The 16,059-nt window shown below is 42.5% G+C and overlaps 1 protein-coding gene across 1 annotated transcript in view; it reads left to right on the forward strand.

Moving 5' to 3' along the window:
- The first annotated feature begins 3,103 nt into the window (after positions 1 to 3,103).
- LOC138980730 (uncharacterized) overlaps positions 3,104 to 16,059 on the forward strand; it is a 106,298-nt gene continuing 93,342 nt past the window's right edge. Inside the window, exon 1 of the mRNA XM_070353635.1 lies at positions 3,104 to 3,515. The gene's annotated coding sequence lies outside the window, so the exon portion shown is untranslated. The remainder of the gene's footprint in view (positions 3,516 to 16,059) is intronic.

The raw sequence follows: 16,059 nt of genomic DNA on the forward strand, positions 1-16,059 counted from the left end.
TATGAAATTTTACATGAGAGTTCCTGGGAATGATATCCCCAAACTTTTTTTCTTTTTTTCGATAAATGTCTTTGATGACGTCATATCCGGCTTTTTGTAAAAGTTGAGGCGGCACTGTCACACCCTCATTTTTCAATCAAATTGATTGAAATTTTGGCCCAGCAATTTTCGACGAAGGCCGGACTTCGGTATTGCATTTCAGCTTGGTGGCTTAAAAATTAATTAATGACTTTGGTCATTAAAAATCTGAAAAATGTTAAAAACATTTTTTTTATAGAACGATCCAAATTTACGTTCATCTTATTCTTCATCATTTTCTGATTCCAAAAACATATAAATATGTTATATTTGGATTAAAAACAAGCTCTGAAAATTAAAAATATAAAAATTATGATCAAAATTAAATTTTCGAAATCAATTTAAAAACACTTTCTTCTTATTCCTTGTCGGTTCCTGATTCCAAAAACATATAGATATGATATGTTTGGATTAAAAACACGCTCAGAGAGTTAAAACGAAGAGAGGTACAGTAAAGCGTGCTATGAAGCACAGCGCAACCGCTACCGCGCCAAACAGGCTCGTCACTTTCACTGCCTTTTGCACTTGCGGCGGACTACGTTCAGTTTCATTCTGTGAGTTCCACAGCTTGACTAAATGTAGTAATTTCGCCTTACGCGACTTGTTTTCACTTTTGGCAGCGTTCACTCTAAATTTGCCGCCTAAAACGGACTAGTTTCTGTTTACAGCCAAAGCTTTTATCACACAAAACGTGCTATATATGACAGCTAAGACCGTATTTGTTACATTTTAGCAGTGTTGACCCCGAGTTTCTACTGCAAACAAAAAATAATAGTAAAATCTGAAAGTATGTATGAGTCCCCTAATATGGACCACCTGCAACAAATCGAAGAAAATAAAAGCTAAAGTCTATTTTTATTAATTCATTCAGAAGCTTGCTGAAAATAACCTATAACTAGCCCTCGAGATTTCAAAAATATATAACAAATAGTCTTCTTTTCGTGGAAGTTGATAATTTCACTTATTTTCACTCTGTTTTTGATAAGCTTATTTACTTTCCAGGTGTGCTTCAAATAATGCTCTCATCAACCCAAAACAGATAAATCTAAAGCATATTTTAATTAGTCTGACTTGCACACTATGTTGTATCATGTTATTTTGAAGTATAGGGGGCTTTTTACAGTGATTCGTGAAGGCCTCTCCACTGGTCCATATTAGGCGCCCGGGCTCCTAATATGGACCATTTGTGATTTTTTCTGTATTTAATTTTGCTGAATGTCTATCAAAGCTATTTTACTCTAATTAGGCCTAACGGTTAAACTAAGAGAGAAGGACTACCAAACAAAAAATGAAACTTCTTCGCAAGAAAACAAGCTAGTTATCAGCATAAAACAAAAAGTGGTCCATATTAGGAGCCCTTCCCCTATTGACGCTTTGTTCACACTGTTGCTCCGAATAACACTGAAGACAACATAACACAAAAAAATAAAGGAAAGTAATGATTTTGTTGTTTATTTAAATGTTTTTGTACGCTGTCCCGACTTTCTTTCTTTCTTTATTTGGTGTTTAACGTCGTTTTCAACCATTCAAGGTTATATCGCGACGGGGAAAGGGGGGAGATGGGATAGGGGAAAGGGGGCTGTCCCGACTGACCAGTTTCTAGGAGAGTGAGTAAAGAGAATACATGCCCCATGGCTTGCTGTGTGATGCAAGGTTTACAGGAGTAAAATGTATAGAGAATACTTGTACATGGCTTGCTGTGTGATGCAAGGTTTACAGGAGTAAAATGTATAGAGAATACTTGTACATGGCTTGCTGTGTGATGCAAGGTTTACAGGAGTAAAATGTATAGAGAATACTTGTACATCAGTGGCTTGCTGTGTGATGCAAGGTGTACAGGAGTAAAATGTATAGAGAATACTTGTACATGGCTTGCTGTGTGATGCAAGGTGTACAGGAGTAAAATGTATAGAGAATACTTGTACATGGCTTGCTGTGTGATGCAAGGTTTACAGGAGTAAAATGTATAGAGAATACTTGTACATGACTTGCTGTGTGATGCAAGGTTTACATGAGTAAAATGTATAGAGAATACTTGTACATGGCTTGCTGTGTGATGCAAGGTTTACAGGAGTAAAATGTATAGAGAATACTTGTACATGGCTTGCTGTGTGATGCAAGGTTTACAGGAGTAAAATGTATAGAGAATACTTGTACATCAGTGGCTTGCTGTGTGATGCAAGGTTTACACGAGTTGTTTTTTTAAACATTGACATGGGATCAAAAGCGTTTAGTGTGTGTGTGTGTGTGTGTGTGTGTGTGTGTGTGTGTGTGTGTGTGTGTGTGTCTGTGTCTGTGTGTGTGTCAGTGTGTGTGAGTGTCTGTGTATATTTGTGTTTGTTTGTGTATGTATGTGTTTGTGTGGGTGTATGAGTGTGTGTGTGTGTGTGCGTGCGTGCGTGCGTGTGTGCGTGCGTGCGTTAGCGTGTGTGTGTGTGTGGATGTCAAGCGCCTATCTGACCGCGCTACGCAACGAAGCGCAGCAGAATGTAACGCGGCAAGTTGTGGAGAAGTAACGCAGGTCACGTCCGCTACGCAGTCACTGGAGCGAGCAGAAAAACACAGACCTTGGACAGCAGAGTGTGAGAGAGAGAAAAACAAATCATCAATACTCTCCATAACTTTCTCTCATCCGCCCACACCTCCCCCTCCTCCCTCGCTCTCTGCACCCGCCTCCTTCCCTCGATGCGGGCGACCGGCACGCGCTATGGTTGACCTGCTTTTTGCCGTGCTGGGGCAGAAAAATACACAATCGATACAAACATTTTGCCGGCACACGGGCTGATTTCACGCGGTCCTGCCACGGTAGCGCGCGCTGCCTCCCTCTCCCCCCCCCCCCCTTCTCTCTCTCTCTCTCTCTCTGTTTCTCTCCCTCTCAGTACGGTATAGTATGACGGTGACAGTTTATGCGCTTTTGCCGAGTGCGGTGGTATTATTATCGCTGTGCTCACAGCCCCATCAAGTAGTGTAGTGTGTAAGTGGGCCTTGTCCTGTGCTGACTGTTCTGTTTGCTCTCTCTGTCTGCTCGTCACTGGGCTCAGCGCCACACATCTAAGGAATGAGAGACAGAGAGGGAGGGAGGGAGAGGCGAGTGGTTCCAGACTTCCAGTAACACGCGCTCGGCCAGCCGGCCTGTCCAGTCGAGGCGGGATCGATAGACTGGTCCAGCGCTAATGCCGGCACTGCATAGTTTATGCATGTAACCAATGGTCTTCGCCTGTCCTCATCTAGGTCAGGCGCGCGTGCAGCTATATAGGTCAGTGTAACTCGGAAGGCTAGGCTAGGTGTGAATGCTTTTCCGCTCGGCGATTCCTGCTTCACTTGGTGGCCAGCTAGCGCTCTGTCCGTCTCTCTCTCTCTCTCTCTCAGACACTTTCTCTCTTGTGTTCGCTTTCGGATGTGACATCGCTAGGAGTGACGGAGCTTTCTTGAAGCAGGTAAGTGATGCTCCATACCTCTCTGTGTCCTTACCTCACCTCACCTCCGTCTCTCACAGCCTCGCTCTGTCTGTCGCCAGGACGCCCCCCAAAAGGGGGCCACATTTCGGCAGTTTTTGTGTGTGTGCTGTTTTTTTCTCTCTCCGACGTTCGAAGGGAGGCGATTACAGAGCTCAGGTGGCGCATGTTGGGTCTCGCACGGTGTAGGCCTACACCACTGGGTAAAAAAAGAATGTTAGGAGGTCGATATGAAAGTGCGTGTGCGCATAATATACCGTCATCGCCAGTCGACCGGATTTCTCGGTAAACAATATAATGGTTAGTCGATTTTTCCACCGGTAAACGTGTGTCAGTAACATTTGACTTTGTAACTTCTCAATGGTCTCTTTATCGTACTGTACTGTACATTATTAAAAGGTATTAATAAGTCGCCCGGGTGAAGTTCTAGGCCGATCGTTAGAATAGGTTGGGCGAAGGAAAAAATCACCGACGAAGAATGGCACATTACTTATAGAACAAAGAGACGTGGGGGAGGTTGAGGTTATAATGTCAGAGGCATGAAAATACCTGGCGGCTAGTAACGGGGTCGGTGCTATTCAATATCAAGAGTCCATGTTTTATCGTAGTTTTGCGGCAAGTCACATTCACTTTTTTTTATTTTTAGAAATGTTTGGGATCCTCGGATTTGACTTTAAGAAAAATCAATTTTATCGATGCGAGGCTTTTTCTGTTTACTTGCTCGTTTGTTTACTTACCTGGGGGCTTGCTTCCTTGCGCACCTGCCGCCAGGCTTGAACAGCTGTATTTTGAGTGTTTGGATCAACATTCAGTTTTAGTAATGAGATTTTTACGCTTGTCTGTACATGTGAATGTAAACACACGAAATAGCCAGTTTCTGATATCAGGGAAACGTCTCTTTCTTCATGGTTCAACCGTTACACTGTCCGATTTTGGGAACAAGTGGACGTTTCCGAAACGGGGCAGTTGTGATTTCATGGCTCTGTTCGGCAGCGTGGCGGATGGTTGGGGTTCCCGATTGTGCAGGGGTGGAGTGGTACGGATGCTTTATCTTGACATACATGTGTGTGTGTGATTGTGTGTGTGTGTGTGTGTGTGTGTGTGTGTGTGTGTGTGTGTGTGTGTTGATTTGTCAAATCCGTCGTATCTCCAAAATGTGACAGGTGCAGAGCCTTCTGTACACCGTTCATTTATGTGAGCGGTCACTTTGATATTTTTCATACAACAGTAGTAACAAAGGTATTTTGACTACCATAAGAACAGACAATTTGTCTCTGTTGGGGCAGTTGTCTGACAGGAAATTTTCCTTTTAGGGACATGAGTTGGTGATACGCTAAAAAGGTCTGAGAGTAACAATAATGACATAAATTAAAAGTATACAGAAAAGACTACGCCATTGGTGTTGTCGTTGTTGCTGGTGTTGTTGTTGTTGTTGTTGTTGTTGTTGTTGTTGTTGTTGTTTCTCCTGCTGGTGTCTGTCACTCCATGGCTTGCTTTCTTTCTCTATTTTTCTTTTTTTATTTTTTTATTTTTTTATTTTTTTATATTTTTTTTTATTTTTTTTTTGTTTTTTTGTCCCTAGTCATAGTTATAGTAAAATAGTTTAGTCCCTCTTTAGGGCGAGGGCCAGATGCAAAAAAGCATATCTATGCTTATTCTTGTCACCCTCGAAAAATAAAGATTTGTCATTGTCATTGTCATTGTCCTTGTCTTGATTCACACAATAATATGTTATTCTTCCACACCTCGAGGTTAAATACTAGAAGAAGAATTGTTGGAAAAAATGACAAATTTGTAATCGTATGGTGGTGGTTTTTTTCTTCTCTCTAGCGAATAGTGGTTTCCATTGAAAGTTAAGTAGCGACGATCAGACACTGTGTCTTCTTCGCGGCAACTGGGCGTTCTTCCGTACAGAGAGCGTGTTTGTGTGTCTGTCGTTAACTTTTCTCTTGGTGTCTTTCTGTCTGTTTGTCTTGTCTGTCTGTCTCTGTCTCTCTCCCTCCATTTTCCCCTCTCTCTAGATCTCTCTCTCGCTCTCTCTCTCTCTGTCTCTGTCTCTCTCTCTCTCTCTCTCTCTCTCTCTAGTTCTCTCTCTCGATCTCTCTCTCTCTCTCTCTCACTCTCACTCTCTCTCTCTCTCTCTCCCGCATGTGCCATGTGTCCCTGTATTTGTATAATGCCTTTAAATTAAGAGATGTTGTAACCTCCTAGTTAAATGCCGTGTAATGTATGTGTTGTGCGATTATTATTTTGTACCTTTTTTGTGTGCACCTATGGCCTAGTGAATAAATTATCTGCTTCTGCGTCTGCGTCTGCGTCTGCGTCTGCGTCTCTCTCTCTCTCTCTCTCTCTCTCTCTCTCTCTCTCTCTCTCTCTCTCTCTCTCTCTCTCTCAACTCATCAACCAGACTTTTTGGTTTTATGACGTGTAGTTTATCCTGTCTTTATCACATACAATTTATTGTTGTTGCAATTTTTCTTTGTCGTGCGTTTATTTATTTCCATTTTATATTCAACAAAAAGTTGAGGGCCTGTCTATCCCTCAACGATTGAACTTCAATCTCCGAAAGGAATCGCTTTTAATGTCAAAAATATTTATATAAAGGTACTCAGATTATCCACGTCAAGCGTCATTTCATCTAACTATTTCTTGTTTGAGCGAAACAAAGATATTCTAGACTGCTACTCTGAAAATAAAGTGAACGGGTTGGAGTAGAAAAACTTTGAGCAGAGTCACTCATGCCCTGTGTCTGTCAATGATATCGCTTCCATCCCTCCCAAACCCTATTCACTTCCCCCCCCTCCCGCCTCCCCCATTCTCTCCTCCCCCATGACCCCCCGTTGTGCTGTGGTAGCGACTAAGCGGGAGCCGTTCAGTAGGCTATAGATATCAATCAGAAAATCGATAGTGTCGTTGGAAATAAATTTCTTTTGTGTCATCTTCGGCACGACGGGATATCGACACGAGGCGCCGGTAGCGACAACGGAGTTCACTCCCCTGGCCGCCAACGTTTGCCTCCCTTTACTTCTTCTTTGACCCTATCCTCCTTGCAAGGTTTACCTCCCCTTATTTTTTCTTCTTCGACCTCCATCCCCACCCCCTTTTAGTCCAACCTCCCTCACCCCTCCTATGTCCTATTTTTTGACAACTTCCTTTTGCCTTTTTGCTTGTCATTCTGACAGTTCTGTGTCCGATGTACTATGTTATGCAAAGTCTTTTCTTTGCTTTACAACGGGGTCTGTCACTCGGAGGTAAGCTACGATTCATCTTTCTTCTTTTCCGTTTTTCTTAACTTTCACATCTTCTGTCTTTGAAAGTTTCTTCCTGACTTTCTTGTTCGTATTGTTGATTTGTTTCTTTATTTCTGTCCGTATTTCCTTTGTTCGTGCTTTTGCGGGTTGTTTTCCCTTTTTGTCTTGATGTCGGTGTCTTTCGAAATGTTATTCATAATACGTGACACGAAAGAACTGACAGAATGCAACGAGGACATCTATATCTATATACGGCTTGTGTGTGTGTGTATGTCTGTGTGTTCACGATGCACGGCCAAATTTCTCGATGGATCTGCTTCAAATTTGTTGGGCATATTCAGGTAGACCCCGGACACAATCTGGTCGATGAAAATTTTCAACCCGTGCTCTCAGCGCGCAGCTCTGAACCGATTTTGGTTTTTCTGTACATCCATTCCCAGTAACTCTTCCTTATCTTCTCCAGTGTTTTGCGCGTTTATCTCCCTTCCTTCGTGTGGCATCAATTGCCGGCGTACGGTGCGCAACGGTGCTCTACTTCTTCCCGGCGAAGCCGGGTATTCATACTCCGTCTCGCGATCATCCCGGCGAAGCCGGTACCCGGCGAAGCAGGTAATCATCTAGTTCATAATACGTGACATGAAAGAACTGACAGAATGCAACGAGGACACGAAATGTTATTCATAATACGTGACATGAAAGAACTGACAGTATGAACGAGGACACGAAATGTTATTCATAATACATGACATGAAAGAACTGACAGAAGGCAACGAGGACACGACATGTTATTCATAATACGTGACATGACAGAACTGACAGTATGCAAGGAGGACACGAAATCAAGCCAAAGGTTATTTTACGTGACCAAAACAATACAACATCACACAAATCTTGATTTTATTCTTCTTTCTTTTTCTTTCTATCTCAGCCATACACAGACGTTCCATCATGTTTCTAAAAGACAATTTATACATCTATTCAAATAGATAATGATGCAGGGGCGGAGCAGTTATAGCTATTTTATAAAATGTGTGGCTTATTCTTTATTTTAAACATGATCAACTGGTGTCAGCAGCCACTCATTATTTCTTTTAAAGTTAGTATTAAACAAGAAATTCCTACGAGGTAGGAAAAACACCCCCGTCAAAGGGAAATAACCTTCTCAGTTGGTGGCAGTGACTGAGTGAGAATGGTTATTTCCCTTTGACCATGAAGATGTCCCTCTATACGTCCTTGTATAATTTTAATCCACCAATAACTCCCTAACCGTGTGTTTGACTGGTCCCAATTTTTGTAAGGACCGTCTCAGGAATGTATAGAACCTGTTCACCAAGTTTGGTGATGATCGGTCCGTTCATTCTTGAGATCTATATGCGAACACAAACAAACAAACAAACAAACAAACACATCGAGCGAAACCTATACACACCCCTATACCGGGGGTGTAATAATGGCAATTTATCTTCACTGATATCTGCTCCCGACATCATATAGTATGGTTAGAAGGAAGACATGTCGCATGGGAGTGGCAGTTAAAACTGTACAAAAATGATACTGATTCAACAATTAACTCTTCCCCCGACTTTACAAACAGAAACAACAACAACATTCACAGACAGAGGGGATGTGGGGGGGGGGGGGGGGAAGTCCGGAACCCCTGTAATCCCCCCCCGGCCTAAGTCCGCTCCTGTCGTGAGCAACGCACACCCTTTCTTGCGTGCACATTGACCAAGCGTCTCGCGTTCCTTCCCCGCAATAAGATTAAATGTTTGCAACATAAATCATTTACATCGGCGCCGCAGATTGTAGCTATCATTTCGCAACAAGCAGATAAAATGTCGCCATAGAATGACAATTGTTAAAGGCACAGTAAGCCTCCCGTAAACCATCACAGAGCTCCCCGAGCGTCTAAATACAGTACAAGCATACTTCCATTTGAACGCTCACCGAACGGGAACATCCTGGCTGCTTTCTGTCGAGCGTGAGACATTTTCAAAGAATTTATTTTCGTAGACTTGTTCGTTAACAACAACGGCGCCTCGTTTTTGCTCTAGACCTAACTTTTAAAATCTAAATACTAAATTGACAGCTTGTTACACAAACATTCTTTAAAGCTGTGGTCTATTTATGACTTTCCGGGGCTACGAGGTTGAAAAATAGGGATACAATCATGTACAGAATTCTGTACAGCAAACGCTACCCGAAACCCCACCTATACGGCGTGTATGACCTTGAGAGCTTCAGTCAACGCTTGAATTTTGCAGGGATAACATCCGGTTTGCTCTCTCAAGACTGATCATATTTTATCTTCAAGAGAGATCAAGGGGAAAAAATAAACGCCCCGGCGAAGATTCGAACTCTCGACCTCGAGACTTCGTGTCTCATGTCCTAACCACTAGGCTACTGCGCCAATTGAGAAAATGAAGGAAAAACATTGATATGAATTCATGTTATGTTATTCTTGAAGCAGCATGATTTATATCTCTATCCGCCCATTGTTCAGAAGTGAATACATGTATAACTATTTCTTAGATGTCTGGTTTCAACTGGCTTTGGAGAGATTCAATTACTGTTCTTGTCATTTTCTTGCATGTTGTAAATAGAGATATCGCAGCTATTTGCATGGCGCGAATGTCGTGTAGCATGACGGTGTAAACATGTACTGCGATTCTGTAAAACATGTTTGCAAATAAAGGCAAATTTTAATGTCAATTTTTACGTTTTTGCAACGCATAAATGATAATTCAAGCGTAGAATGATATAAAATTATCAATTTTTTATCTTTGACAATACTGGTGAAGTGGCCTAGCGGTTAAGACATCGGCCCCGACATTTCGAGGCCCCGATGCCTTGAGTTCGAATCCCTGCCAAGTCGTTTATTTTTTCTGCTTGATCCTTCTTGACAAATATGCTCAGTTCTGCGAGAACAAACCGGATGTTACCACTGCAAAATTCAAGCGTTGACTGAAGCTCTCAAGGTCATACACGCCGTATAGGTGGGGTTTCGGGTAGTGTTTGCTGTACAGAAATCTGTACATGATTTTGTCCCTATTTTTCAACCTCGTAGCCCCGGAAAGTCATAAATAGACCACAGCTTTAATCATAAAAGAATTCGTTTTTCATCAAGACAAGATCAGAACAATTCGAAGTTGTGAAAGTTTAAAAAAAAGAAAAGCCCGGAAGCAGGGTCACGCAAGGGTCGTAGCAGACGAAGGTTTATCAGTGCAAATCGCCGTTCCTCTCAACAGTCAAAAGCCATCGCTAGAGTTCTTGTGAACCACAGCCGTTGTTTCGTGCATAAAAAACGTGCTATTGTAGATAAGCTCACATCGAGTCGCATTCATGACTAACTGACGACTGCATTGTGAAAAAGGAAAACTGGATCACACGGGTTCACGATGGCTCAGGGGTAAGATAAACCACGCAAAAATAAATTCTTTGAAAATTGTTCGCTCTTTACGGAGGGCACCTAGGATGTTCTCAATTGGTGAGTGTTTAAATGAAAGGGTGTTTGTACTGTGTGTAAAAGCCTGACCGTATCTGTGATGGTTTACGGGAGGCTTACTCTGCCTTTAAGACAGTGGCAATGTACGGAAACCTCTCTACATTCGTGTTACGGTTGCGGTTGCGGTTCTTTACGCAATGCAGTTATTTTATTCTCTTTTTGCCCTCTACTCCTTGGTTTGTTTGTTTGCTTAACGTCCAGCCGACCACGAAGGGCCATATCAGGGCGGTACTCCTTGGTTTGTTTGTTTGCTTAACGTCCAGCCGACCACGAAGGGCCATATCAGGGCGGTACTCCTTGGTTATTTGTTTGCTTAACGTCCAGCCGACCACGAAGGGCCATATCAGGGCGGTACTCCTTGGTTTGTTTGTTTGCTTAACGTCCAGCCGACCACGATGGGCCATATCAGGGCGGTACTCCTTGGTTTGTTTGTTTGCTTAACGCCCAGCCGACCACGAAGGGCCATATCAGGGCGGTACTCCTTGGTTTGTTTGCTAGCTTAACGCCCAGCCGACCACGAAGGGCCATATCAGGGCGGTACTCCTTGGTTTGTTTGTTTGCTTAACGCCCAGCCGACCACGAAGGGCCATATCAGGGCGGTACTCCTTGATTTGTTTGTTTGCTTAACGCCCAGCCGACCACGAAGGGCCATATCAGGGCGGTACCCCTTGGTTTGTTTGTTTGCTTAACGCCCAGCCGACCACGAAGGGCCATATCAGGGCGGTTCTCCTTGGTTTGTTTGTTTGCTTAACGCCCAGCCGACCACGAAGGGCCATATCAGGGCGGTACTCCTTGGTTTGTTTGTTTGCTTAACGTCCAGCTGACCACGAAGGGTCATATCAGGGCGGTTCTCCTTGGTTTGTTTGTTTGCTAAACGCCCAGCCGACCACGAAGGGCCATATCAGGGCGGTACTCCTTGGTTTGTTTGTTTGCTTAACGCCCAGCCGACCACGAAGGGCCATATCAGGGCGGTACTCCTTGGTTTGTTTGTTTGCTTAACGTCCAGCCGACCACGAAGGGCCATATCAGGGCGGTACTCCTTGGTTCATTCATTCCCTTTCTTTTTCATAGTCGTGTTTTGTTTTGTTTTAAAGTTGTTTTCAAGTATTTATTTACTTGTTTGTTTGTTTATTGGGCGGGGGGGGGGGGGGGGGGGGTGGTGAAATGAATGTATTTGGTTGTCTTGTAGAAGCATTTTAAAGGAATATCTTAATTGAAGTCGATTTCGCCAAGACATCGCGAAGTATTTTTTACCAAAAATCTCAGCACCAACACTTCGCGAAGTTAACACCTTCGAATTAATTTGAGGCTTACTGGGGAACAATGGACTGTTGTATTGTGTCTGTCATGCAAAAATGTTCCTGCACATTTTGAGCATTTATCCCTCAATCCTGAAAGAAGCAGTAAAAAACTCATGCTTTTTCATTTATTAAACTAAATTAACAACAACAACAAAATTACAAATCAGTCATAAAGAATATATATAGTATCATACAAAGAACTACCATTAGACTAAAATATTTACAGACAGAATACGCTGTAAGATGCGCAGTTAACACAAAATACACGAAAAAAAGACAAGTAAAAAAAGGTAAATATATACAAAGGAGTAAATACGTAAAGAAATACAGACATAAATAACTTACAAATAACTCAAAAGATCAATGAATAAAGAAACCGAATACATTAATTAATGAATTAATACTAATTACATTTGAAAGCAACCGATGCATGAGGAGCATAATTATGTGTTTATTTTCTAGCAAATAATAGTATCTTTTAGAAAAATATTCCCTCTTTTTTGTTTAGGTAATGATTAATCCACTTTTGTGCACTATAATGGTTCAATCAATACAAAACTTTTTAAATGTTTCGATGCAGTGATGAGGATAATGCACTGTTTTAAATTTATCGATTGAATATTTGTGTCATTTGGAAAGCGTCATTCACAAAACTCTTTTTGATACACATGACCGAGCTTCAAACAAGCATCAATATTATGACAGTACGTGGTATTACAATATTTTTTTAATGCGACTGAATTTATGTCATCTTCTGCGTCATTAAAGTGGATTTGCCATATATTGAAACTGTTTAATAGACGGTAATTTAGCAAGACATTTAGATTTAGAAAAGGGTTAGAACATTTAAATGTCTGTCTGTACGTCCGTCTATTTGACTTGCTATTTGACTTCCTGTCTGTCTGTCTGTCTGTCTGTCTGTCTGTCTCTCTCTCTTTCAGTGTGTGTGTGTGTGTGTGTGTGTGTGTGTGTGTGTGTGTGTGTGTGTGTGTGTGTGAGAGAGAGAGAGAGAGAGAGAGAGAGAGAGAGAGAGAGAACAAGAGACAGAGTGAGAGAGAGAGTGACAGAATGAGAGAGAGAGACAGAGTGAAAGAGAGAGAGAGTGAGAGAGAGACAGAGAGAGAGAGTGAGAGAGAGAGAGAGAGTGAGAGAGAGAGAGAGAATGAGAGAGAGTGAGAGAGAGACAGAGAGAGAGAGTGAGAGTGAGAGTGTGAGAGAGAGAGAGAGAGAGTGAGAGAGAGAGAGAGAGAGAGAGAGAGAGGTTTCAAGGTTTTACAAGAGAGAGTGCATGTGGGTGCATAGGAGTGCATGTGGGTGCATAGGAGTGAATTCAGTTTGTATAAAGCGTCAAATCCTTTGTGTCCTATATACACACACGCTTAAAGGACTTGTGATTACGAGCATTGTTGCGAAATATTTACAATCAATTTGTGTTGAAAGAGGATTACCAACATATAGTGTTATTAGAGTGTAATGGAACAAAGAAGACATGAATTATTCTATTAAATTATATAAACAAAAACAATATAAAAAAACCGTCTTTTTATTTTGTTATTATATGTATTTGTTTTAATTATTCTTTTGTCTGATTGCTGTCCTTGTGTCACAGACGGCATAAAGCATCATGGGAACATCTGTAAAGTACATTTTCAGGGGCTTATTGTCCGTCAGGTCTTAATTGCCTATATTGGACGTGAATTAGTTTATACGATTCGAGTTTTTACGCCCTCACGGCTTTTGATGTATGCGTGTTTAGGTGGTATCAGCCATCTGCACTTATGGTAGAATGACCAAGATCTTTAACGTGCCATTATGGTGACACGGGGGTGGGAGATGGATACCGTCTCTGGGTCTGCACATAAAGTTGACCCGTGTCCGTCCCGGCCCGGATTCGAACCAGCAACCTTTCGATCACAAGTCCAGTGAACATCTGTGCAATACAAATGCCAGTATATAGCTATTCTGATGAACACGTGGGGGAATTCGGGGGCTGTGATTGGATGGTCTCTTTCGATCATCAAAGCATAATGCGGCGGAAGTCGGCCATTTTACTCAATATCCAAAAGCATATTGAGAAAAATTGCCGACGCATGATTCCGGTTTACTCATGTGTACCACGGCGATGTTTCTATCGACAACAGCATACACTGACAACTTAAAAAGCTGTTTCAACAACTGTGTTGTGAAGTCGAATGCACTTGGAGTCAGTTTTTCTTCCAAAGTCAGAAAGCGTGTAGCGGTGTGCATGTCTGCGCGAACATGATGCGCGTAAGAAGTTTGTCTGCTATCAAAACCTGAGATCAACGCATCGACGCAAAAACTGTCATTTTGTAAGTTTGGAACAACAAATCAAGGTCAGAACAGCTATATAATCGCTATTGTGTTTTCAGCGTAGCAATAGGGTCCGATATTTAGACTCGAACAAGTATAATGCGACTCGTCTTCGACTCGTCGGCATTATACTTGTCTCGTCTAAATATCGGACCCTATTGCTACGCTGAAAACACAATAGCTGTTAATATAATAATATATCCACACATTGACAACAACGAAATGACGATGACGACGACGATGATGATGATGATGATGATGATGATGATGATGATGATGATGATGATGATGATGATGATGATGATGATGATGATGATGATGATCATGATGATCATGATGATTATGCTGCTGCTGCAGATGATGATGATGATGATACGAAAATATCTGTAGCCTATGAAGTGAACGCTGAATCATATCATGTCAAACAAATCAAACATATCATATCAAACAAATCATATCAATTGCAGTTTGCTTATTCCATGGCCTATTAATAGTCTAACTCCTCTGTCGCAAAATTGATCATTTCTTTTAACAAATACCAAATTTGGCACAGTAAGAGAGTTTTGTGTTCTGAACAAATCCTGATACAGAGCCATTGTGAAATATTATTATTTAACCCTACCCCCCCCCCCCCCACCAGCCATAACGTCACATATTGGCTATGGTTCCCTCAGGTGTCTGCCTCTATGTACAGAATTAAAATCCACATTTATGCTCCAAATTGCACCACATTTTTGGTTGAGGTAGTTTGAGACATGGGGCCGGATTACATTTACCCCAGTTGCCATGGCAACACTGGCAAAGAGTGCCTTTGGCAACACCGAAGGCATTATTTTGCTCCAAATCGATCCAAATTTGATGTGTAGACAGTTTGAGGCATGGGGTGTGTTATGACTGGATGTCATGGTTGCCATGGCAACAATTCATTTGCAATGTTGGAAATGGCAACAATGACGAACACCGCGGAAGGTGCTTTTTTGGAAGGGAGGCGGTGCAGCAGACCGCATAAGAGAGAGAGAGAGAGAGAGAGAGAGAGAGAGAGAGAGAGAGAGAGAGAGAGAGAGAGAGAGAGAGAGAGAGAGGGGGGGGGTGGAGAGTCAAATGAAATAACAACAACAACACTAAAAACAAACATCAGCAGCAACGGTTTCAACAAATAGCAAGGTTTCCTACCTTGATTCTGACAAGTCGAGGAGCAACCATTGCATATGCAGAGAGCGGTGCACTTTAGTCCAGTCTTGAAGCATTTGCAACGTTTGCTGCTGCAGCCCGTCTTGCAACCACATTTCAAGAGTTCCTGGCAGGTTTCTGAAAGCCTGTGGAAGGGTTGTCCACAATGGATGCCAGTTTCCTTTCACAAACTGCCACCCCCAGTCAGATGGATCAGGAAGGGGTGGGGTTGGATTGGATGCTTGGCTCCAGATATGTGCTCCTTGGTAGACTGCACGTTTGCAATGTTGTATTAAAGCCTCCTTGGATGGTGGGATGTGGTCAATCTGACGCCCAGTCTTGGTGAAGAGATGCTTTCTGGCATTGTTCACATCCACACAATTGCTTGTTTTGTCATACAGGAGCACAACAAATCGTTCAAGAGCCACCATGTCGACTGCAGTGAGGCTGAATGGGTATGTGCAGAGACGGCAGAAAGTTTCTGTTATATCTTTGAAGTTGTGCCATGTATCCCATGCCTTCTTCTTCCCAACATTGTTGAACGAGGAAACGGTGTCGCAGCCGGTCATGCTGTGAAAGAAAGGCAGACAACGTGCTTTGTCTATCCCAACTGCCTTTGCGATGTCATGAGCAGCGATGTACCGGAAATGTTTGCCAACTCCCATGGCAATCCACACTTCCAGTCCAGGATGTTCTGTCACAGCTGCTACAGCAAGGACGACCACATCTGTGTCCACAGTACGAAGCAACACACGATTGCTAACCTGTGCTGCATGGGCAAGGTGGACCATCATCCGCGTGTCCGCTTCTTCATGACTGCATGGCGATATGCCAGTCAAATCCATCGGTTGGTTGGAGAGAGCGATGGGACCTTGAGTGGTGATGATACTTTTTTCTGTCTCCACTGTCATGACGCATTGAGCAAGATAGTTGAACAGCTCTGTTTTGTTGGCATCAACACGAAGGAA

This window comes from Littorina saxatilis, linkage group LG11 (assembly GCF_037325665.1).
Source record: "Littorina saxatilis isolate snail1 linkage group LG11, US_GU_Lsax_2.0, whole genome shotgun sequence".
NCBI lineage: Eukaryota > Metazoa > Mollusca > Gastropoda > Littorinimorpha > Littorinidae > Littorina > Littorina saxatilis.